Genomic DNA, 13,863 nt, shown 5'->3' with positions numbered 1-13,863 from the left:
AATAGCTTGCATAATCAGTCTTAAGATTCTCACTTACTTGAACAAGATTGAAAGCTTTCTCCATCTCTTTTAACCATGCTCCAGCAGCTACTGGATTAGGTTCACCTTTAAATTCAAGAGGGTTAACATTTTGAAAAGATTTAAAACTAACACTTCGGTTCACTCCTTGCTGTTGCTGCTGCAACAGTAGTTGCTGTTGCTGAACTTGTTGGATTAACTGCAACTGTTGTTGCTGCTGCTGACGCAACAAGTCTAGAATTTCATTTATAGCTGGACCCTCCGTAAAACTACTACTATTTCCTTTAGACTGGGTAGCTTTCTTGGGTGGCATCTTCCTGAAATATATAAATGAGTTTATTCAATAATAAAAATATTTAACAAATGGTATCACCGTTTAAACGGTGCACCTGTATCAGGAAAATGCTGCCCAATCACAGTACCCATGTCTTTAATATCGGGGTCCATTTACAAAAGAAATTTAGATTAGCTGCATTAGCAATAATAGCAACAATGACAGTAGCAGAATCAACAAAAGTACAGAAAAACGGAAATATAAAAAAAAACTAGTCACCGTAGCACAGTTCCTCAATATAACCGCAACTGACCAACTTCCCATCCCTACTCAGGTAAAACAACTAAATTTATCCAAAATACCACAAAAGTCGGCTGAATATATTAGTCACACACTATGTAGAACAAGCCGATAAATCGAGTCAAGCTTAAGGGACACTGTCTCTACTAAGCACCATCGTTCATGTTTCAATTAACCCTTCTTCTAAGGAGGATTTCCTTATCACCGCAAGTAACCCATCAACCTTTAATTCACTTTTCCTAAGGCTATAATTCCATCATTAAGTCCTGAACTATCACGGTTACCATTCTTCTTAAATGATATACTGATATAGGACTTTCGTTCTTCTCAACAGTCGCTTTTACTTGCTTTAATAACGAGAACCATCTAATCGCGTAAATTCATTTCCATAGAATATCCAAGGAAATTTCCGGCTTAAGGAAATCGAATAAGAAGAAACAGTGAAGAAGAAAATGTAGGTATGACTGAGAGCAACCATACAAGTACATAAGATGGCCAGTCTTAGTACCATACGGTCACAATACATAACTCGGTGGCGTCCCACCAGACCCTTTTGTCAAAAAGACAAATGGTCAATTCATATGCATTATTTGCCCCAATCAACCGAAAAGTCACCAAGGAAAAGAACAATATTCAGATAAAAATTCACAAATAGAAAAGAAAGAATCTGATTTATAAGGAGATCAACAAGACCCTAAGTAGCTTACCTCGGGTTCACAACTTTCTCAAAAGAAAGATAAACAACTTATGGAATAGGAAACAATTACTCTGGAGATAAAATACATTTAAAGGAAGAAATAAAAGAGTTCAAAGATGTCACCTCCCATTCTGATCCACATTCACTACCAAACTTAGTCGTCATAACAGCCCCTAACTATTATCACGCTATCCGAACTCACCAAGGTCACACAATCAGTCCAATAATATTCCTTGATACAGAAAATGCGATATCTAGAAATAACGGGGGCGTCTTCTCAGCTGACACAACAAGAGCCCGCTCAATGCTGAATCTTCGCAATCAGACTCGTTTTCTCGAGGGAAAACTAGAAATCTCTACCGAACGTTATTAATAATAGATATAAGAAGGGAATATACTCTAGGTTAGGGCAGTTCCAGTCAATCCTCAACAAACGTCAGGGTTACGCTTCCGAAACCCTTGACTAAACCCATAGACCTGCTCCTCAAGTTGAGTTGCTGACTCACATCTATATATAAACCTTTCTATACTCTTTTGACTCTACTCTTAACCTAAATCAGGGACTCAAACCTGTAGCTCTGATACCAACTGTGACGGCCTCAATCCTGGGGTCAGGAGTTGACGTCATCAACAATAACCAAAAGATAAACAATTCAATAATAGGATATAACTACGACCCCTTTACCAAGATCTTTGCCAGGTTTAAGTATGACTTAGGTTACAACTATTACACACCAACTTACTACAATTTATCCTGATACAATTAACCTAATACAGCAACTCAGCAGACCATCTTTGGTCCAGCAGAACTACCTCAGAGGAGCCTGACGCAAAAGGAACTGGAACTCTGCCCTGACTATCACGGAAGAATCTCCTAGGCATCTGCAACACATATATAAAACATTCTGCAAGGGTGAGCAATCAATTGCTCAGCAGTACCACTATATGAATAACAAGTAAAACAGTTTATGATAAAGCAGTGATAGGAACAAAATTCATAGCTCGTTAGAAAACAAGTAAATATTCATAACTGGATATTAAAACTAGCATGCTTCCAATAAAACAAACGTAGTAGTGTGCTGTGTATAAATACCAGAGTTCAATTTTTTTAGCATGCTATTTTCATTTTCAAACCTTCTGTTCCATTACAGGAACCATAAAATCATTTATCCCGTTACGGGGACCCAAAATCATTTGTTTTTGTTACTGGAACCACAACATCATCTATCTCAAACATGTTGATTTGTTAAACAATTTCAAAACTGAATCAATCAAATCTATTGGACGTTAACGGGTGAAGATAGCTGATCAGTCTACCCTCACCGGACAGCGACTAGCGGCCGTCCAGAAATAGAATGTGTTCCGGAACTTGGGAAAAGACTAGCTAGGTCTTTACCCCACGCTGGACTAATCGGTTAAACAGAATGCACAACCTAATTAGCCACTTACGTAACCTCATGCTGGGCCGTTACCGAATAACGGGCCTCTTACGCAACTCCAATAGATTAACCGAATTCCCTTTTTTTTGCCTTTTTTCAAAGTTCCACGACATAGGTGGATCAAAACGTTCTCTTTATCCAGTTTCCAAAATCATTATCACCTATCTCTTTTTAGATTTTCAAAACCAATTCTGTCACAACACACTATTCAAGTCCTCTTTTCATTTAAATCACATTTAGAAATAGGTGTTTTTAGAAGTTACTTTTCCCCAAAACATAATTTTAACAACATTTTCAAATACGGGGGATATGTAACTTAAAACATTTCTGTTCCATTAAGAGAATAAAACATTTAGTTATTCATATGCACTGAACCATAAAAGAATGGTCAGGGGTACTTGCCTTGCAGAGCTTTACGACTATCTCTGATTGACCTTGGACTAATTTGGGCACTCGGCTTTATCGCCTCACTATCAGACTATCCTGGATTCGACTTCAATGCTCAGGTCCTTCGCTTAGGAACCTCGCTGCGCTTGTCGACTGATCACTAAGTTATCTCAGTTCGATATCAATTCTTGAGTCCTTCGATTAGAACCTACAAAGCCGAAATACCCTACGTTAGACGTCTAGGTATGCTTGACATATCCTTGACACCAATCCTACCCAACGATATTCAAACCCGACTCGTAATTATACATATTATTATAATACACGCATCAATTTAGGGTTCACGTTCTCAAAATTGGTTTGGTTTTCATTTTCGGAAAATACACTTACTCGTTCTTTTACGAAATTAGGGTCATTGGGTTTTAACAAAACATTCACCATAACACGCAATCACGTTTTGCACAGAATATATATATGTATATATACTTATTTATACTCATTCGACGTTCCGACAATTACAGGGTATGTCCCGAATTTCTAAAATAATTTCCAAAAATTCGAGCAGCACCTCCAATGTTTATCGGCCTACCCGTCGAACAACTCGACGTCAAATCACAACAACAAATCCACAATTAATCCAAATGCGATTCCCAACCTCCGATTTAACTCAATCAAAACTCCACACAATCCCAAGTTTCAACTTAAGTACACTTATTAATTATTAGTCGTATTTCATATTTATTTATTTTAAAATATTAGGACTCAGAACCGCGTCATCACAGTCCACCGTCGGCTCGCCGAGGCTCATCGCCGATGGCGGTGAAATTCGTCTGTGCCCGAATATTTCGGGTTTCCATACGAATTTCACCGATTAATTGCTAATAATACCCGTACCAAATATTTATTTATTTCACAAAATCAGTCAATGGAATTCCTGCAGAAAATTAACATAAGAATTTATATAATAATTCCCAATTACAATATGCGAAAACAAACAGGTCAAAAATAATATCTATACGTGCCGCACACGCGAGAAACAGAAAGAAAACTACGGGGCAGCTAACCACGTATATACGCAAACAGGAGCCACGCGCCACAACAATCTCCTCGCCGGATAAGCGAGGAAAGGCGGCGGCGGCAATCGGAAATAATGAAAACGATCAGGAAAATAGAGGCGAAGAACACCAACTACACAACTCACGCCCAACCTGCTTACACACACCTATATATATATAAACAATTAATAGAACCGAAAAATACGCACTGGAATAATCCGAGAGCAAAACGGCCAGAATCAACAGGAGACCGGGGAAAAGAGGGAAACAGAGAAGAAATTAAAAGTAGATAGAGTGAAGTAGGAGAGAGAGAGAGGAAACTGTAGAGGGAGAGAGAGAACGAGATCGAGAGAGAGCAAGGGATTGATGCTATGACCCTGGAAAACAGATAAACATAAAACGAAACATGTAATTCTGCCACGTATCTGTTATTTAACAAAAATAAGACACGTGTCCAGAATTTGACTATAACCCCATATTTTATACGCGTTTGCGAAATAACGAAAACTCTATTGGTAAAAATTAACCCTAAAATTACCAAAATAGTTTTAAAATATCACAAATAATTCAAAGTTATTAAAATAATTTTTTTTTTCAAAATTTTCAAAGTATATTTGAAACGTAACTCGTACCCTCATTTCGTGATTAACGAACAAAGCTGCACTTAAAACAATTTCAGAAAATCATGAAACTAGTCTTAAAATATTAGAAATATCCCGAAGTTTATAAAAACATAAATTTCCTAATTTTAAAATAACTTCTGAAATGCAATTTATACCCGCTTTTACCAATTAAACGAATCGACGCGCGGGTGAAACTAACTCCGAAAATTCCAAAAATTATTTTAAAATTCCCGGAATATTCCCAACTTAAATAAATATAAGTTTCATAATTTTTGAAGAATTCAGGAATGAAATACAGATTTTACAAATAAATGAAATCAGAAAATCATACAGGGTTGAATATTTGATGAAATATTGATCTCTAAATTTTATAAAATCCCAAAAATAAATATTGAAATTATAAAACCAATAAAATAATTTTAAAGACATTCCACGTATTTATGCAAATAAATTTGCATTAAACCCACTTTTAAAAGTGAAAATAATTCAGTATACTTAATAATTAATTACACGAACAGTCCTGTATACCATAATCACCTATACAGATAAAACCCATACCTGACAGAAGCTATACACATATATTATTCATTTAATAATTCCATAATTACGCATTTAAATAATATAAAAATACACAAGTCGTTATACCTGACACTACTAAACCACCTTGATTGAGCTACATAAACATTAACTTCATTTACAAATATCTGAGCAAAGGAAATTTTCAGAGAATCCTCTGGAAACAAAATGACTAAAACCATCAGGTGCTTTTCCTTTTAATCAACAATGGATTCATTCCTCTGTCATCAAAATCACTCGTTAGTGAGCGGTTCTCTTCTAGAGTATAAGAAAATGTGGCATGTTTTTTTATGACCAAAGCATCAATTAAATCAATCAGTCACTTGTGGAGGATCAAAATCATAGAGTGCAATTCTTGGAAATAGGCATGATATTTCAACATAAACAGGACAACTAATATTCTGTGACCGGCTATCATTTCTTCTTATAGGAACGAAACAAAAATAATATATGCAAAAAATAAAAAGTCATTTATAAATTCAGAATGAAATGGTTAAAACAAAATCATTATCTTCAAGTTACTATAATTTATAATAACATGGTATATACCACATTTACGGTTATTGAAAAGTTCAACTATTTTAGGGTAATGATTATTGATAATTACTTTATTAGTTTTACACTTTTGCACTGAGAAACATGTTAATTTTTTATGAAACCTAAATAACTGTAAATGTCACAGTTGCCATAGTCGTGGCAGCGAGGTCCGTTCTTACACTACCTGCAACTTTTGTGGCACCATCACTCTTTGTTAATGTAGCAACACCTCCTACCTATACAGCCTATATACAAGTTGATATTTTTAGTTTAATATCTTTTTATATCTGCAAAATGATGAATTCATCTCAAACTCATTGATAACAATTTAGTATTTGTAAATGGATAGTTCACCCTAAAATTAAGACTTGTTTAACCAAAACCAAGTCATAATAACTCTTATAATACAAACCAAACAGAACTACAATCCGGCCTATGAATACTCAACCAATTTGATAATATTTACATAAAAAACATGCCAATAAAGAAGAAAATGTTTGGTTTAAATGGTCTTGCCTTTATCTTTTTCTGTTTGAATTGTGTCAATTTATAGTAATAACTGAGTTCATAAAATGCATGAATACAGAATCCCATGTTTAGTTTATTTCACCTTTTTGGCTCTCATGGCATAGGCAATGTGATAACCAACATGCCTTCATGCTTTTATATATAATAATATAAAAGACTCCAGATTAGGGTAGATACATTTCAACACATAAACTGAGAATTTAATAATCACCATAGTGCAAAGAAATCAACCCACCACGAATGTCCTAGTTGGTTTAGAGTGTGATTTTAGGGATTTACCACCCCAAGGTCACAAGTTCAAATCCACTAGGAGACACGGAAGTAAGTGAATTCCCATACTCGGTGGGTACAAGTGTGCTAGTAGTCCTCCAGATTAGTTGATGTGCGCGAAAGCTGACCCGGACACCAGATTAATAAAAAAAAGTGGAATCAAGAATCTATGATAACATTTCCCCTTAATACAACCTATGTATTATGATCATCATAAGACATTGTCACTTGTGAGTTTTAGCACACAAAATTATATAATAATAACATCTTAAATCATAGTAAATATATTAAAACACTTTCCAAGATAATCAACATATTATAACTTGCCTTTTTCTGGGAACAACTTCAACTTCAATATTAATACCAAAAAAATGCCGGTTGTACCTATGGAGCATCGTTCTTTGGAGCAGACCTTGACGCATAATGATATAGAATGATATTGCTAAATGGTAGAGTTTTCTCCAAAATCTTTTCAAAAATATAAGTTGATTTAGACAAAATGGAAGTAGCTGATAAAAAGAAACTTCTGTGGAAAAATGTCAAACCATCAGATCCAAAGAAAAGCCAATTGCTGTCTACATTCATGACTATTGGGTTAAATGCTAGAGAACCAAGAGACAGGGCTGGACTAGGTTCCGATGAAGCTAAGATCAAAACAGGAGTTGAAGTTGCTACTAGAGATCCATTTCTATTGACTGACAGACCGCTTGAAGATGTTACACAAAAACATCTTGTTAAGGTTATCTCTGTTTAAGTTGTACTGGATGCTCATGACAAGCACAATGTTAAGGAAAATATGATTCTATTTCTTGAAGATGGAAGGACATATCAAATGTCAGAATCAGATGTGCTAAACAAATCATTAAAAAAACTTCAATTCTTTCATTAACTTTTAGAGGTAAAGTCTGACATTACCAGGAGATGGTCTAACTTCATATTGAAGACCATCAGAGATAAAGCAAGAATTTATGGTTCAAGAGTTACCGAATTCATTCCAAATATTTTTGAAAATGATGGAAGTGAAATTCCAATGAAGAAGGATTCTGCTAAGCTTGAAGTGATACTGAAAGAGAAATGTCTGTGCTACAATAAAGATTCTTCTCATCTTAGGGTAATAAGACTGAATGATGGTTTAGAAAGAAACCATATCTCTGCTTTAAGGACTGCAATCTATCAGATTGGAAGTCAGAATGAAGAGATGAAGCAAGTCAAGACTACACTCTCTCAAGTCCTGTGGATTAAAGAAGAAAAGCTTATATCAAATTTTGTCAAGAATCATCATGGATTCAGATTGACTCAATGAGATTGGTAAAAACTACAAGGACTGTAAGCTGTAGTTAGTTATATAGTTAAACTCTTATTGCATTTGTACTTAAATGTTTTTGACATCATCAAATCTATTAACTTGTATATTTTGTATAATTTACAAGTTGGGCGAGATTGTTAGATATATTTGAGATGTCATGTCTAATATGATTCATGTTTAGTTTTCAGATCTTAACAAATATGATATATCAGGACTTACTGGAATCAGGACTTACTGGAAGTCAGAACTTAATATCAGAACTTAAGGTCATATCAAAACTTAAGTACGGGAGGACTTACAGTTAAGGAAGGAAGCTGATTTACAGTAGAAGATCGTGACTTAAACAAAAGAAGATATGCATGGAAAAAGTTAGAAGACTGGAAGACTTGTAGAAGATATCTGATTGATATATTTTAGGAGACATAATTATATTCCATATCAATTAGAAGTTATCTTGTAACTGTGTACTATATAAACACATACTTTGGGTTTACACTATATGTGTTATCATTATCGAGAAGATTATACATTGTAACCTACCAGCTCTTAGTGATATTTGTTCATCACTGAGAGAGTACAGTTCCACTGTAACAGAGTTTATCTTATTAAATATATCTGTTTACTGTTACTTGTGTTCGAAGAAGATTATACATTGTAACCTACCAGCTCTTAGTGATATTTGTTCATCACTGAGAGAGTATGGTTCCATTGTAACAGAGTTTATCTTATTAAATATATCTGTTTACTGTTATTTGTGTTCAAAATCGATTTGACTGTAGAAATACTGTATTCAACCCCCTTCTACAGTGTTGTGTGACCTAACAGGCTATCTATCTTAGAAGGTCCTATCTTGAGATAAGCCAGGACCATGTTACGAAAGGACTAAATGAACCTTTGAACTTCATGTCTCCCAATCAAGACATATGGTTAATAATGGTATTAACCTACTATCGTTGCTTTTATTGAAACTCTTCTGCAATTTTATCTGCTTCATATCATATGTACGTCAAGTTCAAGAGTGTTTGTAACGCTCCCAAATTCGGGGTCAGAGGATTTGGTCGTCACTATAAAACCTCAATCCAAATCAACCTGTTAAATCAATAAATAAATGCCAGCGGAAGATATTTATCATATATGACCCCAATTAATCCAAGATCTTTTAAGGTTACAGTTCTAGAAACAAGAATTCCAAATTCCACCAATAAATTTTTCACTTTCTTTTAAAACTCTTTCAACAATTCCAATTCAATACTAACCTGCTAGTATAACTTCGAAAAGAAGTATACTAGGCCCAACTATAAAATAACATAATTATAATATAATATAATATAAACAACTTTACATAACAGAACTTACAATAGCCCGCAAACCCTGAACCAACCACCTTCCAAGAGCTTCTTCTTTGCTTCCTCGAATTACGCGGCTAAACAGCGCAAGCTAATCCTCACTGGAGGTTAAATTTAAAAATATACAAGTATAAGCGGAAGAAATACTCAGCAAGATCATTATAGCAAATATAGGGTCATTTTGATATAAAACCGACATCTGCATTAGAGCAGAACATTTAAAATCATAATTGATGAAGCATAAAATTTTAGTTGAGGAACCCCAGAATTGATTCCTTAATTGTATTTAAAATCATTTTGATATTTTTGAGCGAAATGCTTCAGCAGTACTTTGAATCTTGACGCGAATAAAACTCATAAAATAGTGTTTACGGAAATATGGTAAACCACAGTAACATGAAATAATGATTATGGATTGAATCATAAACTTTACTCAAAACCGAACTCTTGAAATTAATACTTATTTTGCTGTCATATCAAATTAGATATCAATACGAACTTTGATGCTCACAACATCCCAGACTGTAGTCAACATCAATCATCTATACTAATACCACCTTTGATATTTAACAATAACGTAAGTATCAGCATAAATCAGAATCTGAATCAAAACTGCATTTTACCATCATTCCAAAACAGAAACAGTTGATAAATCATTTATTTTATGAATATCAAAAATGATATGATGATTTAGATTGGGATCATTCTCCGATGGACGTACTATCACATGCTGATCAGCCCGTGTGATAGCACTGAGTCATGATTCGTAGAAACATGACCCCAAAAACATGAGTACTCAAACAAAAGGCAATATACCTGCCTGTGGCAAAAATTGTGTCATAATATTCCATATGACACTTAGAAATAGCCCTCCGCTGGACCGTTCGTCCCGGCCACTTACACAATTATGATCCAATATTAAAACCTTTTATTGAGAAGGGGTCATAATAATCGACATCCGAAATAATTTTATTCCCCCATTTACTTGGGCAGGAATATTCGCAACCAAATCATTTTTCTCAAAATCCAAAATATTTATAAATCCACTAATTGGATAAGTAAAAACACTTGCCTATTCTGAATATAGAATAACAGATGAGCATTTGCATAAACAAAATTATTTAATTCAGCGATATGTAAAACATTTATCTATTTTAAGCTGAGAATAGGGAAAGCAATACTTGCATAGGAAGATTTAAAATAAATATCACTTGAACAATAAGTGATGATAGGGATACTTGCCTTTGGTATTTTAGTAGTTAGTTCATAAGTGGCATTTTATACCACTTAGAACGTCTTATAATGGCTTGAATTGATGTCTTGAAATCAAGTATTTTATGTATTTGATGTGTTTTTCTAGTGTTTGTGCATTTCAGGGTATTACTTGCATTTGTGGAGAGATTTCATCAGGAATAAGCCTAGGTATGTGCTTGGCATTGCAAGTGGGAAGTTAGGAGCAAGAAGCAGCAGAAAATGGGAGCAGAATAAAGATTTTTCCAGAAAGGTGTTGGGCGCCCGCTCAGCTTGGCTGGGCGGCCGCTCAGGAAGCTGGGCGCCCGCTCAGGATTGTTGGGCGGCCGCTCATGGTCGTAAATTAAAACAATGATTTTTAGAGTTCTATTTCCGTTGGACTTCTGAGTTCTGAGATAGTTGGGACTTGTGGGGCTTCTATATAAGTAGTTTTCAGAGACGTTTCACGTGTGATGAATTGTGGTATCAATCAAGGAGCAAGGAGAGAAGGAAGAAGACAGTTTTAGCATATCGCGACGAAGAAGAGGTAGCATACGTTTTCTTGTGATTCTTTTATTCATTGTATCAGTGGATGTTAGTTTTCTTTACTTTGAACCTTATTACTCTTGTGACGTACTCTGGTTTAATTAAGTATTTTATTTAGTTTATCTTGTGTGTTATTATCATGTTTTCATGTGAACCCATGGTGACGATTAGTTCTATTATGGGCTAATCGTGATCATGGGGTCGTAATGGTTTTACTATGGAATTTTTTAGTTAGTTATTTAATACCTTAATGTGTGATGATTGTATGATATCTAGCATAGGTTGCGCTTATTCGTCTAATATGCGTCGCGAACATATAAGATTGGGTGTTAATCTCTTGTGAAGTGACGGTGGATCTTGAGGTTTAGAACTTGCCATGTTAGCATAGGTTCATGTATGTGTATGCATGATTAGTGGGTAACTCTAATCGTTTTACTTGCCCTGTGTAATCATAAGGAATAACTTGTGCTTAAATCGTTATGTTGTCAAATTCTGTAGACATATAGGGTCTCAACATAATTGATGCATATTCAACTTCTATCTTAATTGTGGATGTTTGATAGAATGGTATTAGTACAACGAAAGTTGGCTTTTATCAGTTTTTTGTTGTTCGATTAATATCATCACCGTTACATGCTAAGGGTAATAATAATAACTATTGAAGGAAGTAGTAATGAAGTTATGATCTCATGTCTGTTTAATATTGTTAATTCAAGTATCAATTAAGTGTTTAATTCTCGTAGTTAATTATAGTTAATAATTAGTTAATCAAATCTAAGTGTTATTGTCTTGACATTGAGAAGTAATCATACATTAGTGAGTAAGTGTAATTGAATATAATTAGTATGAGTCTCCGTGGGAACGAACTAGAATTTATTCTATATTACTTGCGAACGCGTATAATTGCGTGAATATTAGCGCGTGTTTTGTGCCTAACAAGTTTTTGGCGCCGCTGTCGGGGACTCGGCGTATTTGTTTAGTTTATGTACTTACCAACAGTGGTCGTTAGGACTCATTGATTAAGACGTGTTACTTATTATTTCCGGTTGTGTTTCAGGTACTTTAGCGAGCGTTTATGCAAACATGTTCTCGTACTCGCAAGAGGACTTTAAATACAACTGAGGAGATAGACTTAGTTCTTGATATTCCGGAGAAGATAGATTTTGAAGATTCGGATAAAGAGAGTGAGTAGAAAAAACCAATAATCATGGGTGATCGTATATTTTTGGCAGATCCAGCTCTTATGGACTTTTCTCGGCCAAAAATTGATGATATTCAGTCAAGCATCCTTCATCCGGCTATTCAGGTGAACACTTTTGAAATCAAGCTGGGCACTATTCAGATGGTGCAGAATTCTGTTTCTTTCGGAGGTGGTGCGACTGAAGACCCCAACATGCACATCAGGAATTTTGTCGAGATCTGTAGTACTTTCAAATATAATGGTGTGACTGATGAGGCTATCAAGCTGAGGCTTTTCCCATTCTCTCTGAGGGATAAAGCTAAGGACGGGTTACATTCTGAACCAGCTGGGTCCATCACTACTTGGCAAGATCTTGCGCAAAAGTTTCTGGTAAAGTTCTATCCAATGGCGATGACTACAGCTATAAGAAGTGCTCTTACTCAGTTTACGCAGCAACCAACAGAATCTATGTGTGAAGCTTGGGAGCACTACAAGGAGATGTTGAGAAAGTGTCCACATCATGGTATGCCTGACTGGATGGTGATCACTGGTTTCTATAATGGTTTGGGGCCCAATCGCGGCCAATGCTCGATACAGCAGTTGGAGGCGCTTTGTGGGCCAAAAGCTATACTGAGGCTTATAATCTTATTGAAACTATGGCTGTAAATGAGCATCAAAACCCAACTCAAAGGATGATGCCTGGGAAGGTAGCAGGTATTCTGGAAGTTGATGCAGCAATAGCTATTACAGCGCAGCTCCAAGCGCTGTCTTTGAAGGTTGATTCTTTAGCCACCTATGGAGTCAATCATATAGCTATGGTCTGTGAGCTTTGTGCAGGATCTCATGCTACGGATCAGTGTTCTCTTGTTAATGAATCTGTTCAGTATGTGAATAATTATCAGCGACCGCAGCAGCCTGTGCCAGCTACTTATCATCCTAACAATAGAAATCATCCCAATTTTAGCTGGAGCAATACTCAGAATGCTATTCAGCAACCATATCAGCAAGGCATAAGTAAATAATTTAATCCACCTGGATTCCAGCAACCACAACATTATGCTCAAAGACAATCATATCCTCAATAAGGAGGTGCTGCTCCACCTTCTAGTGCTGATTTCGAGGAACTCAAGCTGTTGTGCAAAAGTCAGGCTGTTTTTATCTAGACCTTGGAAAATCAAATCGGTCAAATAGCCAATGCAGTGCTCAACCGTCAATCTGGCACACTTCCCAACGATACTGAAGTGCCAGGCAGGAAGGAAGCTAAAGAGCAAGTCAAAGCTATTACCTTAAGGTCTGGAAAAGTTGCTGATGCTGAAAAAGTGAAAGACGGAGAAGCTGAAGTTGTTGATGAAGAAGAGAAGCAAAAGGAGAAAGCGGTGGAACCAAGGAAGACTACTGTTGAACACACTCTGCCTGAGGGTAATACAAGGGAGAAACAACTCTATCCTCCACCACCTTTCCCTAAGAGATTGAAATAACAAAAGCTGGATAAGCAGTTCGGTAAGTTTCTAGAGGTGTTCAAGAAACTTCACATCAATATACCTTTCGCAG

At 35.7% G+C, this 13,863-nt stretch overlaps 1 non-coding gene across 1 annotated transcript; it reads right to left on the bottom strand.

The window, feature by feature from the left end:
• Positions 1–12,732: 12,732 nt before the first annotated feature.
• On the bottom strand, positions 12,733–12,839 carry LOC141709708 (small nucleolar RNA R71). Its single transcript, XR_012570273.1, has one exon. It is a non-coding gene; the product is annotated as a small nucleolar RNA R71 (small nucleolar RNA).
• Between the last annotated feature and the right edge of the window lie 1,024 nt (positions 12,840–13,863).

This window comes from Apium graveolens, chromosome 2 (genome assembly GCF_009905375.1).
Source record: "Apium graveolens cultivar Ventura chromosome 2, ASM990537v1, whole genome shotgun sequence".
Taxonomy (NCBI): Eukaryota; Viridiplantae; Streptophyta; class Magnoliopsida; order Apiales; family Apiaceae; genus Apium; species Apium graveolens.
Note: the sequence above shows the minus strand (reverse complement) of the source record. Positions and strands in the feature narration are given on the sequence as shown.